The sequence below is a fragment of the Sceloporus undulatus genome, chromosome 2 (assembly GCF_019175285.1).
Source record: "Sceloporus undulatus isolate JIND9_A2432 ecotype Alabama chromosome 2, SceUnd_v1.1, whole genome shotgun sequence".
NCBI lineage: Eukaryota > Metazoa > Chordata > Lepidosauria > Squamata > Phrynosomatidae > Sceloporus > Sceloporus undulatus.
This window is the reverse complement of record NC_056523.1, coordinates 202,904,926-202,922,393: the sequence shown is the minus strand read 5'-3', so window position 1 is coordinate 202,922,393 and position 17,468 is coordinate 202,904,926. Positions and strand designations below refer to the sequence as shown.

Here is a 17,468-nt window from a genome sequence, read left to right as displayed (position 1 = left end):
TGTAAAGAATACTGAACTGTCAATAGTCTACAAAAACTGCAGTTTTCAAACAGTTTCTCCCAGTGAAAAGAAAATTGCTGAAGTTACTCATTAGTTCCTTTGAGAGGTAGATTAGCAAAGAATTACATTCCTAACATTGGTGGAGGAAAATCTATAAGTTTAACAGACAGACAAGGTGGTGCATAAAAAGCAAAGACTATGGTTAGGCATGAAAAGCAGAAGGCTACTGTCAAATATCCACTCAAGAAGAGAGTGGCTTGCCTTGAGTTGCTTCTCGCTGGCTGTTGATTTGCCATGGCAGTGATGGAAGGGGAACACTTTCTCAATGGAGCAACTCTCCCCTTTGCCCACTTTACTTTTTGTGTCATCAGAACAAGTGCTATTTATGTAGATAATGAGTTTATTAGGCCATAGGCAATTATCACATGTTGCCTTACTGTCCCTGAAACATGGCTAAATCTGTAAAGCATGTGGGTATGATAGCCATTCGTGTTTGCCTCCCGTGATTTAATAATTATTGAGGCGTCCCACTCCTCTCCTGTTATCAAATCATTTGAGCAGCCATTTCTCCAATAACGGAAGTTCCCATTTTTGAAAAATGGCTGCTCCATGAATACTTTGATGATGGGAGAGGAGCAGGACACCTCAGTGACGATTAAATCGCAAGAGGTGTGTGGTTAGCTATCACACCTGCACACTTTATGGACAATTTAGGTTTGTGGCCTGCATGAAAACTGTTTGAGATTTTTTAATATTTTCAGGGCTTTGTTAATCTATCCCGGGGGGAGGGGGGCAGAAATTCAAAGGAACTAATTAATTATTAGGAAAATCACAGTTTCTGCTGGATATCCTGATTTTATCATGCCATGATAGTTCATGTCATATTTTATCGCTTGGTTATAAAGAGCAGCCTCTGTACCCATTATCTGTAGTATGCTCATGTTCTCTCCTTGTTTCCATCCGTTGCCCTGTCTTTAATTGCATTAAGTTGCCACTTTTCACAAAGGTCTGGAATGGTGTGATGGGTGCAAGGATGTTGGTGAGCAAATGGCCATATCTCTGATTCTACTTTAGGCATTCACAGATGCTTGCAGATGCCTGCACAGGCTCTTGGTTGTGTGCCATTCACAGCACTTTTAGTCATATCAGGAAAAAAGCCTTTGATGCTAGAGTACACACAGCTAATGAGAGTATGCCCAGCCTCAGGCCACAAGGATACAGTCCCGAAGTCTCTGACAAGATTTTGAAAGAACATGAGTAGGGTTTGGATATATGAATGTAGGTCAAAAGCACTTTCCGCATCCCCCGACCTTGCTTTATAGTGAAGCTGAAGACTGAAAGCAGTGCATAGGATAGAGCCTTATTAGTACTTGTTTGTACAGCTACAAAACCTAAAATGGCAACTGACATAGTTTTCTAGGAAGAATACACTTTCTTCCTTTGCTTTATGCAGCTGATAGTCCTGAGAGGTTGAGAAAAAGGAGGCTTGGATATAGGTTTTAGGAAAACATATAGACACACATACACAGAAAAAGGATCTGTACACTGGGCTGTTCAACTTCCCTCTTGTTATCTCTCAACAGAAAAGAAAGAGGCTGTTGGTTTTAGATTTTCTCATCTTCTAGTACTAGAACATTCTCTTTGGGTAGAAAAATTTAAGCCTCAAGAGTTTTTTTTCCCCTGCTTTATTTTTCACTTTTACAATAAAGTGCAGACTGTTCAGTACTGCTCTACCACACGGTACTGCAAAGATGCTAACACTTAACTATGAATATAGTCTGTTTTACTGCCATTTCCTTTGTTTCAGCTATCTATGCTTATAAAGGACAACTCTTATTTCCTTGTACTCGTCCTTGAAAAATACAAATCTTGTTGAAATGCTGGCTTTCTAAGGCTTCACAGTACAACATGGGCTACAAAGTTTTGAGGTTTTACCTCTGTTTGAGGTGGATTTTTTTAATTATCACTGACCATGTAGACTTGTTGACATGCTATATTAGGCCAAGGCTTTTGTGCCATGAGTTGCGGTCTAAAGAAATCCATCTGCCATGTAACTATACAAGTAGTGTGTTGGAATTTGAATTTGTACTGATATTTTAATATTAAGCTTTGTGACTGCTGAACAAATGCAACCTATTGATTTTGAATTTGAGGGAGATGGTTTTGTAAACACACACAAACCTCAAATGCTTCTGCCTCTAGCTTTCTTAAATTTCAGTGTACAGTGTGGCTATCATGATTATTCTCTTCAAAAGGCATGCAAAATTAAGGAGATGGAAGTCAGAGGAAACCACAGAATTATGGAAACACAGACTCATAACAGTTTGAAGGGACATCAGTGACCATTAAATCCAGTCAGTTCAGAAGTCACCAGCTAAAGCATGACAAATGGCTATCCAACTCTCTTTCAGTAACTCCAAAAAAAGAAAGCCTACCACCCGCTGAAGTGGTCCATTATACTCTTGAAAAGCTCTTACTAATGTTCTCCATAATGATTAGGTAAAAGCTTCCCATCCCCTAAAGTTCAGGAGTTGGGCTAAAAGCCAAATTTTCTATCCTTGAATGTCACCCTTCAAGAATTCTTTTAACATTTTTTCCTGCTCATGGAGATACCCTCAAAAGCTCTCTTAATAAGAACAACAACAAAAAATAGGCATATATGCTATATCATTCTCTGTTTTCATTTAAACAAAACAACAACAACTGGCCATTTGGGGCCCTGTTGCAGCCTGCATCTGCTGTCTGTCAAAAAATTTGGCTTTCACACTCACCCCAGTTGGTCAACCCTGGTATAACTTGAATCCATCTTCTATTTGTCAGCCCTTCAAATATTTGCTTTCATCATTGTTGTGCCCCTATGATGGTGGTGGTGGTAGTGATGATTGTCATCATCATCATCATCATCATCATCGATTTATTGTTGTTGTGAGTTGTCATCAAATCTATGGTGACCCTATGAATGAGAAACCTCCAAAATACCCTGCCTGCTTAGGTTCTTTAAACTCAGTCTATGAAGTTTATCACACGGGGCACTTACTGCTGCCCAAACGTTCCTGAAATGTTGCCCATGTGTTGCCCAAAAGTTTCAGAAGCACCGGAGATAGGATCATCCATTGCATTTCTGAAACGTCATTGAGGCTTCCCGCTTCTGGCATGGAAGCGTTCATGGGGAAACCTCGGAAAAGCCATTTTTATTAATGAAAGATCCCATTTGGGCAGCGGTAAGTGCCCCATGTGATAAACTCCTATAGCTTCCTTGATAGAGTCTATCTACATATAATATAATCTTCTTTTCCTACTGCTTCCCACTTTATGAAGCATTATCATTTTTTCCAGTGAGTCATGTCACTTCATGATATGTCCAAAGTACAAGAACCTTAGTTAGGTCATTTTGGTTTCTAGGGAGAGTTCAGGATTGATCTTCTTCAGGATCCATTTATAGGTCATTTTGTAAATCCATGATAACTGTAGAACTCTCCTACTTCATCATAGTTTAAATACCTTAATTCTAGAAATGCACTTTGTCACTAATTTTGACAAGTTGTCAAAATGTAATTTGTCACTTATTTTCACAGTCTATTAATTTTGACAATTTTCTTCCAGCTCTGAGAAAGTCTTTGAAAACCACATAATTTTTCAAGCCCATTACTGATTTGGGACTTATTCTTTGCACAATTCACACATTGTTGTTTTGCATTTGAAACAGCATTTTCTGCACAGAAAATAATACTTCTCCACAGAAATGCTCCCTCCCCCCAGAAATCACTACAAGGTTTCTCATCAGTCTGAGATACTTCTCATCAGGATGTCTCAACCCTTGAAAAACATGGGGGGGGGGGGGGTTACTATTTTTTCCAAATATTTTTAAAAATTTTTTTTCTATCCCTAGTTGATTCTCTTCTTGTTAGTTTTGTTCACTGTCCAGGCTTCACAGATATATAGAGAAATTGGAAATATGTTGTCATGTAGAATATTCCGAACTTCATATTCAGTGAGATATCCTTATATTTGAGTTTTCATTCATAGCTGTCTTTTCATATTGGAGGTTTCTGATTTCTTGACTACCACTCCATATTGATTAGTGACTTGGTCAAGTTACAGAAAGTCTTTGATGATTTCCGTGTCTTCCTCATCCACTTTAACATCAAATAAATAAATAAATAAATTATACCCCACTTCCCCTCAAAGCTGGGACTCAAGGTGGCTTATAAACTAATTTAAATATGATATAGTTTAGAACATGCAAAATATCAACATTAAAGAAGGAATATTAGCAATATCTAAAATTATTTAAAACATTAAAATGCTTAAACACACACACACAAAGTTTTAACTGTACATCAATGCTGTGTGGTAGATTATGTTCAAAGATGGTGAGTGGTTTGAAGCCATCCAGTAACCTCCATGCAGATTTCAACCTAAGCACTCCACCACTCTGGCTCTATGTCGCTTCCAATTTTATCTGTATTTTAGATGTGCTGTAGATCCCAGATTTTACTCCAGCAGTGATGTCTTTCACTATATACTTAGCAGACACTGTGGCTCAACGTTTGATAACAGATGTAGAAAATCTAAGAAAGTGCAGGCTTTGTAGTGATCAGTAGTGACATGTAGAGTGATGGACCGGTGCAGATAGGTTTGAAGTGTAATTTAGGGATGGAAAAAAAGAGAAATGCTGCACATTGCTCTTTGAATAATATTTGATATTAATAGGACATGCTTCAAAGGGCTGATTCTTCCTAGTTTTTATGTGGAATTTGGCATTCTACTGTTTCAATAATAGATGGATACAGTCTATTAGTGAGACCCTGTCTTTTAAGACTCCCTTAAATTTAAACAACTTAAAAGTCATTTGGTAGGAAAGTTGTTCTTCCTCTAGTAAATTAATAATTTCATTCACGCTTGGGGCATCTTGGAGGTTTGGGGGAAACTGAAATCAAAATTGACTTCCTAAGATGTTTTTATCCAATCATTTTCCAGTTCACTTCCAGTTTAAAGACAGTGTTGTCCATCCCAGGAGGGGTGTGACGGAATTGCTGCCCATACACCTTAGGTAATATTGGGGGCATTTGGGGGCAAAAACATTTCCAAACACTTGGAGATTCTGGGGTCTCTACAGGTCTAAAAACAACTTGAAATCCAAATATGGACTATGAACAGCACTTTTCCCATTGTTGTTCTATGCTGTTCTACATTTACAAATACAATTACATGCTGTTGCATTTAGACACAAAACTTAAAAAACCACTTTTTTCTTGCAATTTGAATCCACTGGGGTTAGTCCTATCCTCTGACTAAAGGTAAAGGTAAATGTTTTCCCTTGACAAGATTGTCCAGTTGTGTCCAAATGTAGCGGGTGGTGGTCATCTCCCTTACTAAGCTGAGGGAGCCAGTGTTATCAAAGACGATGCCATGGTCATGTGGCTGGCATGACTCCACAGAACGCTGTTACCTTACCATCAAAGTGGTACCTATTTATCTACTTGCATTTTAGATGCATTTGAACTGCTAGGTTGGAAGAAGCTGGGACCAGTGATGGTCATTCCATCCCATGGCATTTGGATCTCAAACTGCCAACCTGCTGATCTTGCAATCATCACAGTTAGCATCTTAACCACTGAGCCATCATGTCCTTTGTAGTTTTATTTAGACTAGGAAACTTAATATGACTTGGCCCCAGAGTGTCCTATACAAGTGATAAGGTAGTTCCATTAGTACATGGTGTTGGTATTCCCAAATTTCTTCCTATTCACACTTCCCAGTGTGTTCCACAAATGCCTTCTGGTATGATGTAAGGGACTGAAATTGGAATTGTGAGAAATGAAAATAAAACATAGTTGGTGGAGTCTGACTCTGATATTTGTTCTTTGATTCCTGTTCTAATAATTGTATTGACCAATTATTATTTTATTATCATTTTATTTATATATATTTATACTGGTCAACAACCAAATAAGCTTATACTGATACTGAAAATAAACCATACAACAGAAATGAAGGCACTAGTTCCAATTATAATTACAACACAGTAAATCAATGAAGTTTTAATAAGGAATGCAAATGAAATAACTCCAGAAAAAACAGTGGATTGTAAAAGTCTCAGAAATGGAAGAAATTGACAGATTGTCAACATGCATTAGAGAAAAGTCCTTGAACAATTTCTTAAAAGACTGGAAACTTTTCATAGTTTAATAGAAAAAAAGAAGAAGGTAAGATAATGATTATAGGTTTAGAAGTCTGAATTTCTTTCTTTTGTACATTTCTGCTCCAGAAATATAACCATTTATAAATAGAATAGGGAGGTTTGTTGTCTTGAAAATTCAGGGTTGGAAGTCTTCTCTTTGTTTTGTCTGTATGTTTAGTAACTAAGCCAAGTTGTAGAATGTCTTTGATGATTTCAGTGTCCTCCTAATCCGCTTTAATAACAAATAAATAGACAAATACACAAAACTTTATTTATACCCCATTTCCCCTCAAAACTGGGACTCTAAGACCCCAGCTTAGAATTTAATTGAAAATCTTTAGTTTAGTTTAGTTTAAAGCTGCTACATCACACTGTTGGTTCATGTTTACCTTGTGATCCATTAAGACCCCTACATCTTTCCCACATATATTTTAAATTGATTCCTGTGGGAGAGGAAAATGATACTCCCTGTCCTTTGAAATACTGTCTTCCTCCCCCATAGTACTGAGACAAGAGCATCAATGTTGCAGTGGAAATGGGGGTGATGGTATCCAAATCTTAAATAGTCAACCTGTGAACACTTAGAAAGGGATGCTGTGATTACTAAGAATCAGCATGTAACACCAAGTGGTATCCATCTTATATTTGTGATTTTTCTTGCCTCAGTGTAGCTGCTACATTTATCCTTTTGGAAAGTCATTTTGTTGTGGCCCATGAGATGGCCCAGTTCGCCCAATGTTACGGTTATTTGAATCTTATTTCTGAATTTTTAGGTATTAGCTTCCCTTTTCCAGTTTAGCATCATCTGCAGATTTGGTAAGCCTGCCTTCGATTCCTTAAGTCATTTCTAAAGGGGCTGAATTACTGCAGGCCTAAGATAGAACCCTGTAGCATCCCACTTGTCACCTTGCTCCAAGATGATGAGGAAACATTCAGCATTCTTTGGCCTCAGCTCATCAAGCTACAAAACCACCTAACTTTAGCATTATATAGCCTCCATTTTATCAGCTTGTCCTCCAAAATATCATGAGTGACCTTGTTGAATACCTTACCAAAATGAAGATACACTAGATCCACAGCATTGTCCTGATGAATAACACTTGTAACTCTTTCAAAAAAAGATAAGATCAGTATGGCATGACTTCTTTTTTAGAAACCAAGGCTCTCGGTGAATGATCACAACATTCTTTTCTAAACGTTCACAAACCAACTGTTGTATTATCTTTTCCAGAACCTTTACTTGTATTGATGTCAAGGTGACTAATCAGTAGTTGTCCAGCTCTTCTCCCCCCCCCCCCTCAATTTTTGAATGTAAGGACAAGATGGGTTTTCGCCAGTCTGCATATATCATGTACAACCACCTCAGTTTTCCCTGCAGCACTGCCACTGTTGTCCTTAGTTCTTTATATCCCTCCCAGAATTTAGTTTAACACAACTTCAGTCAGGTTCTTGAGACTCCTAGCAAACGTGTTCTTACTGACTGCTGTGAGGAGCAACTCAGCTCTAGCCTGATATCCTTCTTTATGGAAGTGCAAACCTTGATCCTACAAGTCACATCCTTCCCAACAACATCTTCTCTTCATCCTATTGTTCACTTGCAATATTCTTCACTTTCTTTCTTGGCTATTCCTTCAACTGGAAGGAATGATGAAATGACAACCTGTGTCCCATGTCCCACCCACTCCGTAGATTCCTGGCCAGTGTCTCATAGTCACCTGTAGCACATTGATAGCTGATCAGTGTGTTTGATGAATCTTGACAACTCACACTGCATACATCTCTCAGGTATACATGATGCTGTGTCTGTCCACTTTATCAGGGAGTCACATAATACAACCACCTCACATTTCCTTCTGTGCAAATTGGCAAGAACCCACAGAATCTGCCAAGGCTACTTCCAAGCTCTCCAAAGCATCCTGTTTTTTCCTATGTCCCAGAATTACTGTCCTGCAGCAATGTTGGTAGCTCCTCCTCCTCCAACAAGTATTATTATTATTATTATTATTATTATTATTATTATTATTATATTCATAAAATTATTTATTTATTATTATAAATTATATTCTAATAAACAGTACTAAATAATGCACAAACCAGGGTTTGCTATAATTTCCAGAGAACTAGCCATGTTAATCTGTGGTGCAAACATGCAAAGCTGTTTTGTCACAGCTTAACAAGTGTTGTGTGGCATATAATTTCATTATTTACAGCCCACCCCATAAAATGCACCTCATACAAAGCCTAAAATTTGTTTTTTTAGGAGTCACACAAGACTCTGCTGTTTTCCCAGGAGTTGTGCCATTGTTCAGAGTTTGGAAGTATCATGATATAAGCAACAAAATTTCCTGTAATACTTTTTTCCCAGAGTTATCATGAGGTTGCAACTTTTTAAAAAAAGAAATAGCATTAATATTCAGACATTACTATGTGTTTTGAAGTCATGGGCAACATTTTCTCATTTCTTTTGAGACATTTTGAATAGTAATGGGTGGTGACTTTCATGCCATTAGGAAAGTAAATGCACTGCAGGTTCTAGTCCAAACTTCAAGACTGGGTTAGAATACACTGCCATGCTGACACAGGAATCTCACAATGCCATTGATTTTGAAATGTCATTTTAGAGGATTTATGGTTGTTGATATATATTGCTATTTTTCACAATCTTTCTATTACCTTTTTAAAAGAAACAACTAGTAATAATACATCAGTAAAATGTTATTACTTGGTCGTTTATAAAGTAATGGGCAATGAATAACAGTAATCAGGTTTTCTTTTCAAAAGTAGCAGTTAATACCAATGCATTAGTGTTTAAAAATAATATTTCAAGAATTCTTATCCATCAGGATATTTGCAATCTTAACACTAACTTTGGTATCTTTTGTATATCCCTTTACATATGCCTTCCTGATTCCCTGAGATACTTCTGTTAGGGCAGTTCATTTCTCTTGCTCTTCTGCATAAACTAGGCATGAGGGTCATAGGTATGGCATTTTTTCCTGAAGCCCTTGGAACAGCTTATTCTGACAGCTCAGCAGGCAAAGGGGATATTGGGTCTGTCAGCACATTTCCAGGGACCTCGCCATACTAGGAAGCCTCAAAGGCCACAGATAGTCTTCAGCAATCAGGTTGACGGGTGGAGGTGACCATTCCATTCAGTGTCTGCATGTGACATGACATTAATAACTTCCAGCCTTAATAGAATAACTTATCACACAATGGACAGTTATATTTGTTTATCTGGGGTCATTCAGGGACATAAAAACCATTTCCTATCAGATGTCAGTATTAGAGCTTATCACTGAAAAGCAAAGTCACTCTTAACTATTTTAATCTTTCATAATGATGTCCACAGACCAACCTCTTGCCAAATATCCCATTCTCTGGGTCACTGTGGGCATTCAAAGTATGCCAAGAGGAAAGGTACGAAACATCAATAGTATTGTATGTGTAATGTTTAGAAAGAATCTAAAACACACGGATTTTTTTGATGTCTTGTGTGTCACACTCAATGTGAATTTTAGCAAGGTTTATGATTGTAAACGTCACAATTATTCTTTCTCACATGCAAGAATAAATAAGTCATACAATTTTCTTCTCACTAGAGAGACATTCTGAGAGAGTATTTGCAAGTCATGAATTAATCTGGCAAAAAAATTTGATCTATGGATTTTAGTTTCTATTTCATTTTCTAATCTTTTTTGTATTTGTATATTTGTTTCTATTCCCTCAATAATTTGAAGGTTCTTTTATGGTCATTCTAAATTGTACATATTGTGTGATCTTCTGTCTTAATGTGCAGAGTTTTGAAAGCTTTTCCCAGTGTACTGCATTTGTGTGTATTATTTTCATAAATACATTTAGCTTCTGTAATATTTTTGTACATATTATAAATATTTTCATGCAAAATATGTGTGAGAGGGGGTATGAGAGGGGGAAACGGGCCATAATTCATGATACCCTACAGGAGGGATGACACCCAGGTAGTGCCTGTGCCTTCAGGGGTGAACACTTGCCTTATCCAGCTGCTCCGTCACTGGGCTTTCTTCCTGGAGAGGAAGCCCAGTGGTGGCAGAGGAGGCGAAGGAGGAGGGGGGTGAATGCCCACCCTTCCCAGCTGCTCAATTGCCATATGGGTTTTTTTTCCCCCCTGAAGTCATTATACCATGTAAAAAAAAGAATAATTGACAGCTATCTCAACTGACCAAGGTACTTGTGGACAGGAGCTGCATGCTTTTTTTTAAAATCTCATATCTTTGAAAGGATGTGATTAGAGGTTTCCACAATTGGCTTGATCTGTATAACAAACAAATGGGCAGCTGAAATTTCATGATATGTGAAAATGATGAAATGGCCACCTCAGTAAATGGTGACTACAGATTTAAATTTCAGAGAAAGAAACTGGCAAAACCACTTCCGAGTACTCCTTGCCTAAGGAAACCCTGTGAAATTGATAAGGCTGCCCTAAGTCAACAGGTGACTTTAAGGCACATACGCACATACTGAATTAGACATTGTATTATGGATGTGTATTTATATCCTAACTGGAGATATGTAGGGAAAGGGTCAAAAGTGCCCCACATGCACCAGTAGTAGAGACATTTTACAAGATCTCAGGCACTTTCATATATGTGAATTTTATCCTGATAAACTGAGAATCATGAAAATACCATTTCCATTGTGCAGCATAGTGTCTTAGCCTATTAACAAGGCAAGTTCTGTACAAGGAACTTTAAAGCAAGCTTCTTTCAGATCTGTTATTTCCCCCCACCCAAATATTCAGCTGCTGTCCATCACTTCTGTCTATATTTATTTATTTCCTCTGGGGGGATTTTTCCAGATGTAAGTGCATATGGCTAATCATAAGATTCAGATGTTCAAAATACAAGTAGGTTATAACCATGTTGTTGTAACAGATGTGTATTTCACATAATATTTTCTATATGAAGCACGTGGGTGTGAGGATGACAGCTTTCAGCATTGCTGAGTTGGTTTTCTTAATTCCTTTTAGTAAGAAAGAACTGGAGCTGGAAGCCCAGGCTGTGAGACTGCCTTTCTTCATTGTATCAATGGATTCTGGTTCTAGAGGGTAAGTGTTAAGGGCTTTGGCGTCCCTCCCATCAAACTTCATTTGATTGCATTAAAAACTACACAGTGTCCTTTTCCAATACATGTATTTATATTTTCTTGGTTTTGCGCCTAGGTGTCAAACTTGACATTAAGGGGAATGTGTATCTCCAAAGAGTAACCTAGTTTTCCTTCTACAGTGTGATTTCTTCAGAAATATGTGAACAATCAGATATGCAGATTAAGCCCATATTTACATTCCAGTGACCAACCACAAAACTAAGCACACTAAATGTAAGGTATATAAGTGTGGGAAAGCTGGTGTCAGTGACTTGAGGGACCACCTTTTCTGAAAAATTGCTGTGTAGTATCCGTTTGATGCTCACAGTGCAATGTTGTACATGGTGACAAAGTAAGAACTCCAATGGCGTTAAGTGCAAATTACTCCTAGGTAAGTGGGTATGGACTACCAGCCTTGAATCCATATAGTTATTGAGGTGTTTTTTTTATATATAACCTTGAAGTAATAGATCATGTGCTCTAGTAAGCTGGCATCTGTCTTCCAAAATTCTACTTTTGAAGAACTAGAATCAAATAGCACTTATGCAAAGCTGGGTGTTATGTCTGTTTTTGTTTTACCAGGTAATTGCTGTGGTTTGGCTGTTGCGGTCAATGTATAGTATAGAAGCCAGGGAAGAGATGACCTGTTTGGTTGATCATTTTGTCCAAATAAAATGCTTACTGAAACCCAGGAGTTCACTTTCCTTCTTTTCAGCCTTTTCCCTACTTCTCTCTCTTTCTCTGTGTTTCACATATTGCTGCATCACACAAGGCATGAAGGTTTAATGATTATACAATTCAAATAGTGTAATTAACTCAGAATCAACATCTGTGTAGTGGAAGGTTTCGACCATAAAGTCCAATATGGTTAACTTTCAGACAGAAAATTATTCAGCATATAAAAAGAAAGTTTATACGACATGTCAGAAAGGTAAATTGCCCAATGAAAGCTTGCTGGTTATTTTAAACAATGTACTGTATTACTGATACTCGGATATGTGTACAACCTATAAGGAAAGGTTTGAACAAATGAAAGATAACTTCAGCATATACATATCAGTCAGAGTACAGGACAAAAAAAAATCACTGTTACAAAATGTAGAACAGGGTGCTTTGAAAAGAATGGTTCAATACCGAATAAGAACAGCTTTACTTTTGCACCATTTTCTTTGTATCACTCAGTATTGTCCAAAGGATTGAAGGAGAAATGCACAAATCTTGTTAACAATATGGCAATAAATACAAGTCCTGCCCTACCAACCTATGCAGAATATGTACATAGGAAACTTTAAAAAATGGGGGCCTCTTTAGCCTCCCAGTGTATCCATGCCTCTATTCATCCCTCACATCCTCTAAAACCCTTTAAATTGTGGGAAAATCCACTCCTTAAAATTGCTGATATCATTCCCAAAGCACTCAGGGGTCTATAAGTGGCCATTTCCCCCTGTTTTTGGTCTCCCCTCAACTATTTTAGGTTCATGCAAACTGTTTAAAAAATAAAGAAATTCCAGAAGGGATCAAGTCACCAGCTACTTTTTTTTTTTTTTAAGAAAAGGGGGCTTGTCCAAGCCTAAATCAATCTGGGTATATGAAAATGGGGTGAAGATGCCCATTGTGTCCATGCGAGTGCTTTAGACAGCAGTAGTGAACCTTTATTTTAGTAGATGATATTATGGGAGGGGATGATGCATTTGCCAGCTCTTGTTATAGTTTAACATGGTATAGCAGACTTGTGAGCTTGGTTTTTAGGAGGGAAAAATACTTTTGACAAAATGCCTTCCTTAAAATGATTGCAGTCATGATGTGATGATCAGATCCATACGAAGCGCTGTGTAAATTTACAGCGCTTCATAAATAAAGGTTAATAATAATAATAATGTTGGTAAAATTTATTTTAAAAGAATTGGAAGAAGGACATTTGAGCAATGTTTGAGGAAAGCCAGGGGGCTCCTAAGATTGGGGTCTGGTGCTATGTGTCAGAATGGCTGAAGAAATTCAGTTTAAGTGTAGAGTGACACATGTTTGGAAAAGCATGGCAAATTAATGTATCCATTGGGATCTTACCTGGCTGTGGGGAAAATGGGAATACCTATCAATCTTACCTTGACAAGTTTTCTCAGAATTACTTTGACATTCTTGTATTATCTCAGTCCTATGTCATTTGTTTCCCTTTCCTGCATAGAAAATAAGCATATTATTGGTTTTGGGTGCATTTTCAAAATATAGAATGTTTTGTTTGCCTTTTGGTAAAGTGCACACTTTTACATATTTTTCCTATTAAATATACATTTCTGATTGTACGTTAGTCAATACAGACCTTGTTGTTGTTGTTGTTGCATGCCTTCTTCTTGTTGTTGTGTGCCTTAAAGTTGTTTCCAGCTTATAGTGACCTAAGGTAAACCTATCATAGGATTTTCTTGGCATATTTCATCAGATGGGGATTGCCATTGCTATCCTCTGAGGCTGAGAGGCTGACTTGCTCAAGGTCCCCCAATGAGTTTCCATAGCTGAACTGGGATTCAAACCCTGATCTCCCAATGTCCTAGACCAATGTCTGAACCATTACAACATGCTGGCCCTCTCCTCCTCCCAAATACATTGTAAACCTCATCAAGTCAAAATCGGCTCTGTTACATAACTAACCTCAAGATGTGCAAAATGAATATTTCTGGATTGAAGTGTGAACCCAGTAAATTTCTTTTCCATCCTTACCTAAAGGCTCACAATGATGAGCTCAGTGAATGTGTCTGTAGAAGTTAAGGAGACAAGTGACATTCCAGAAATCATTGGGGGGGGAGGGGGGAGTCAGAGAATAGCCAAGTTAGTACCAAGAAATATTCATTTAAATCAGTGATGTGGCCACATTTGGAACATTGCATATGCTTTGGTTTCTCCATTTCAAAAGGATACCATAGTACTAGATAGGACAACCAGAATAATCAAGGAGCAGAAGCACATGCTGATGAAAAAAGGCAAAACAGCACTAAAGGGGTTAATATTTTTTATAAGGGACACCATTTTGCTATGTGATTATATTTAATGGGACTTGAGCATCCACGGATTTTGTTATCCACAGGGGTCTTGGAACCAAACCCCAGCGTATAACAAGGGTCCACTGTAATGAAGGGGAACATAAATAAATTATCATCTCCTTGTATACAATAGAGAACCAGCATGGTACAGTGGTTTAAGTACAGGACTTGGACTCTGGAGATCTGTTGGGTGACCTTGGATGAGTCATACTCTCTCTGCCTGAGAAAAGTGCTTTAGGGTTGTTAACTCAGAAATGATTTGAAGGCACACAACAACAACAACAAATAATACAATAATTCAGTGTCGTTCAGTCAAGGAAATTGGTGTAGTTTTAGGATAAACTTTAATGTCAGCTCATCTTATGGAATATGCTGCCCCAAGATGTCATGAGAAACACCAGTTCAGATGGAAATAGACAACTGAAGGAGATAGGTCCATCAATGGGTATTATGTGTAAGAATTGTCAGACTGTGGTCTTTGTAAGTGTTCAGTAGTGGTTCACATATTTCTGGCCCACCAGACGTTTTGGGCTTTATCTTCAGCAGCCAGTGGTCACTTTGCCATCCAAAGTGTCTGAAAGACCAAAAGCTGATTATTTCTATATTTCTGGTGGCACAGTGGCTACATGACAGTACCGCAGCCACAAGGTTGTGAGTTCAACCCCAGGGGTCGATCCAAGGTTGACTCAGCCTTCCATCCTTTTATAGGTTGGTAAAATGAACACCCAGCTTGTTGGGGGCAACTAGCTTACAGATTGTAAATCGCATAGAGAATGCTGAGTTCACTGATAAGCAGTATAGAAATGAACATGCAATTGCTATTGCTATATTAAAATACCAGTTGCAGCAGACAAGTGAAGCAGGATTCCTACCAGCTTTTGTCTAGTCACAATTGAAAATAGCATGCTAGACGAGATAATAGATTTAGTTTAAGTGAGGAAATGCCAGCACAGAGACAGTGAAAAAAACAACAGCACTGCTATCTAATGAATGGTAAAAAGGAAAACAAATAGGAAAAAGAGGCCATTGTAGTGGAAGTAGAAGACACTTATCTAAGGGTCTCTCAAACCCAGCAGTAGCACCATTGGTACCAGAGTGAGAGAGGCTGTTCTACTTTATTAGAACTGTCTTGTGTTTTCTCTGTTTAGGCTATGCATTTGGATCATACCTTGATGGATTGCCTTTAAAAAAACAGAAAAGAAAGAAAAGAAAAGAAAAGAAAAGAAAGAAAAAATGTCTATTACTTTTATATAGACAGTGGCTTTCCTTTCCTGGATAAATTGCCATTGAACCATTCCTCCTAGTAAGAGGTTTGGGGGTATTTGAGGCTTTTAGTATCCATTAGGAAAAACTGATCAATACGAGGATGTGCAAGACTTCTTCATGAATCACGATCTGAATGAGTCCTGTGTTGGAGAAGCACTTTTCCTCCCTGGTGAAGTACTGCTGAGTGAGCACGGTCTTTCATGTAGAAGAGATACATTTGAGAAATGGGATGGCAAAGGTTCTGGAGGAGGGTGCCTTTAGCTACTGTCTATTTCTTTTCACCAAATGAATCAAATGCCATTCTGCTCTGTAGACTGCTTGTGTTCATTAATAAGAATGGTGTGTGAATTCTCCTGCATGTTGAATGACAGTCATCCCAACACTTGTGGACAGCTTTGATAAACAAAAAAAGGGAGCTCATGCTTATGATTTTCTGGATATTTGATCTTCTTTCTAAATCACTGTTCAGCCATGTTAAAATGCAACTTCCATTTTAAGACTGGAAGAGAATCAGTTGCCTGCTGTATCAGTCAGAGCCTTCTGCCTCTGTTGTTCTTCCTGATGTAGTAGAAAGAATCCAGGTTACTTTGTTGTCAGGGGACCCACACACCTTTCCAAGCAAGACAAATGGGTAATAGTTCCTTGTTTTTATTCTGTTCTGCTGAGAAATCAGTTTTAAGTCTTAATCTCCTTTGTCTTAGGGGAATTTTCTCCAGCCAATCCATCTGAAGTCATTATGAAACAAAGGGCTTCTACTGGTAATAAAATTGAGGTCTCTCTCACACGCATAGACACACTGTGATTCATTCTGTCAATTAAAAAAAGGTCCTTCAAGGGTCCTCTTTAGGCTTTCAGGAGAGAAGTTGGGGGTTGAGGAAGAGACAGAAGCTATAGACAATAAAATAATCTTTCCGCTATTGGAGTTCATGATTCTCAGTTTAACAGGGGTGTTTCCAGTGGGATTTAAAACTCTTACCCCTGTATAATGGATCCTGGCAGCTACCGGAAATGGAAAAAATTAAGCTTGTGTGCCCTTTCCCTAGTCTAATAACTCCAAAGAGGGCTGAATAATCAAACAGCTGTATCATGTTTTGTTTCTTATTTATGACAGTATGCCATTTACTATTTCTTTATTTCCACTGAGTACATTAATGTTTTTAATTGTTGTTAGTAAGAATGCAACTTGTTGTTAATAATGCTTCTCTTTCTTGAAACTGTGTTAATTTGTTTGTGTTTTGTTTATTATGTCTATATTCTGCCTTTTCTCCAAGGAGTTAAAGGTTCTCGTCTCCCTTTTTAATCCTCATAACAAATCTAAATCAGGCAGAGAATGTCTGGGCCTGTGGCACCCCAGGAATCTTGCTTGTAATGACTGGTTCCAAGGAGCCTTCTGAACAAGAGATTTCAGCAGTGTTGCCAACAAGCCTCGAAGATAATTCCCAAAAATGTTTGTCCAAAACCTGCTGAATCCCCCCACATCACACGGAATATTCAGTCACAATTCCCAGAAAATTCCCATAATGTTAAAATGGCGGATGTTTTGCAAATAAACGTAAACATAATTGAATAAAAATAATTGTAACTTATTTGAACCCTCAAAATCACAAAGCATCTTTCAGTCCTTTCAGATATTTATTTTGACATGAAGTCAAATAGAAACGTGTTCGGATGCAACCTCACTGCAGAAATGAATCCAGTTTGACACCCTTTTAATTGCCATGGCTCAGTGCTAGGGAATCCTGGGAATTCTAGTTTTCGGAGACATTTAACCTTCTCTCTCAGCAAACTCTGGTGTGACAACAAACTACAATTCCCAGGATTTCATAGCACTGGGCCATGGCAATTAAAAGGGTGTCAAACTG

General features: G+C 38.0%; 1 protein-coding gene across 2 annotated transcripts in view; it reads left to right on the top strand.

Moving 5' to 3' along the window:
• LINGO2 (leucine rich repeat and Ig domain containing 2) overlaps positions 1-17,468 on the top strand; it is a 774,940-nt gene that overhangs the window by 287,296 nt on the left and 470,176 nt on the right. For both annotated transcript variants that reach the window (XM_042449989.1, XM_042449990.1), the window contains one exon: positions 11,193-11,270. The gene's annotated coding sequence lies outside the window, so the exon portion shown is untranslated. The remainder of the gene's footprint in view (positions 1-11,192; positions 11,271-17,468) is intronic.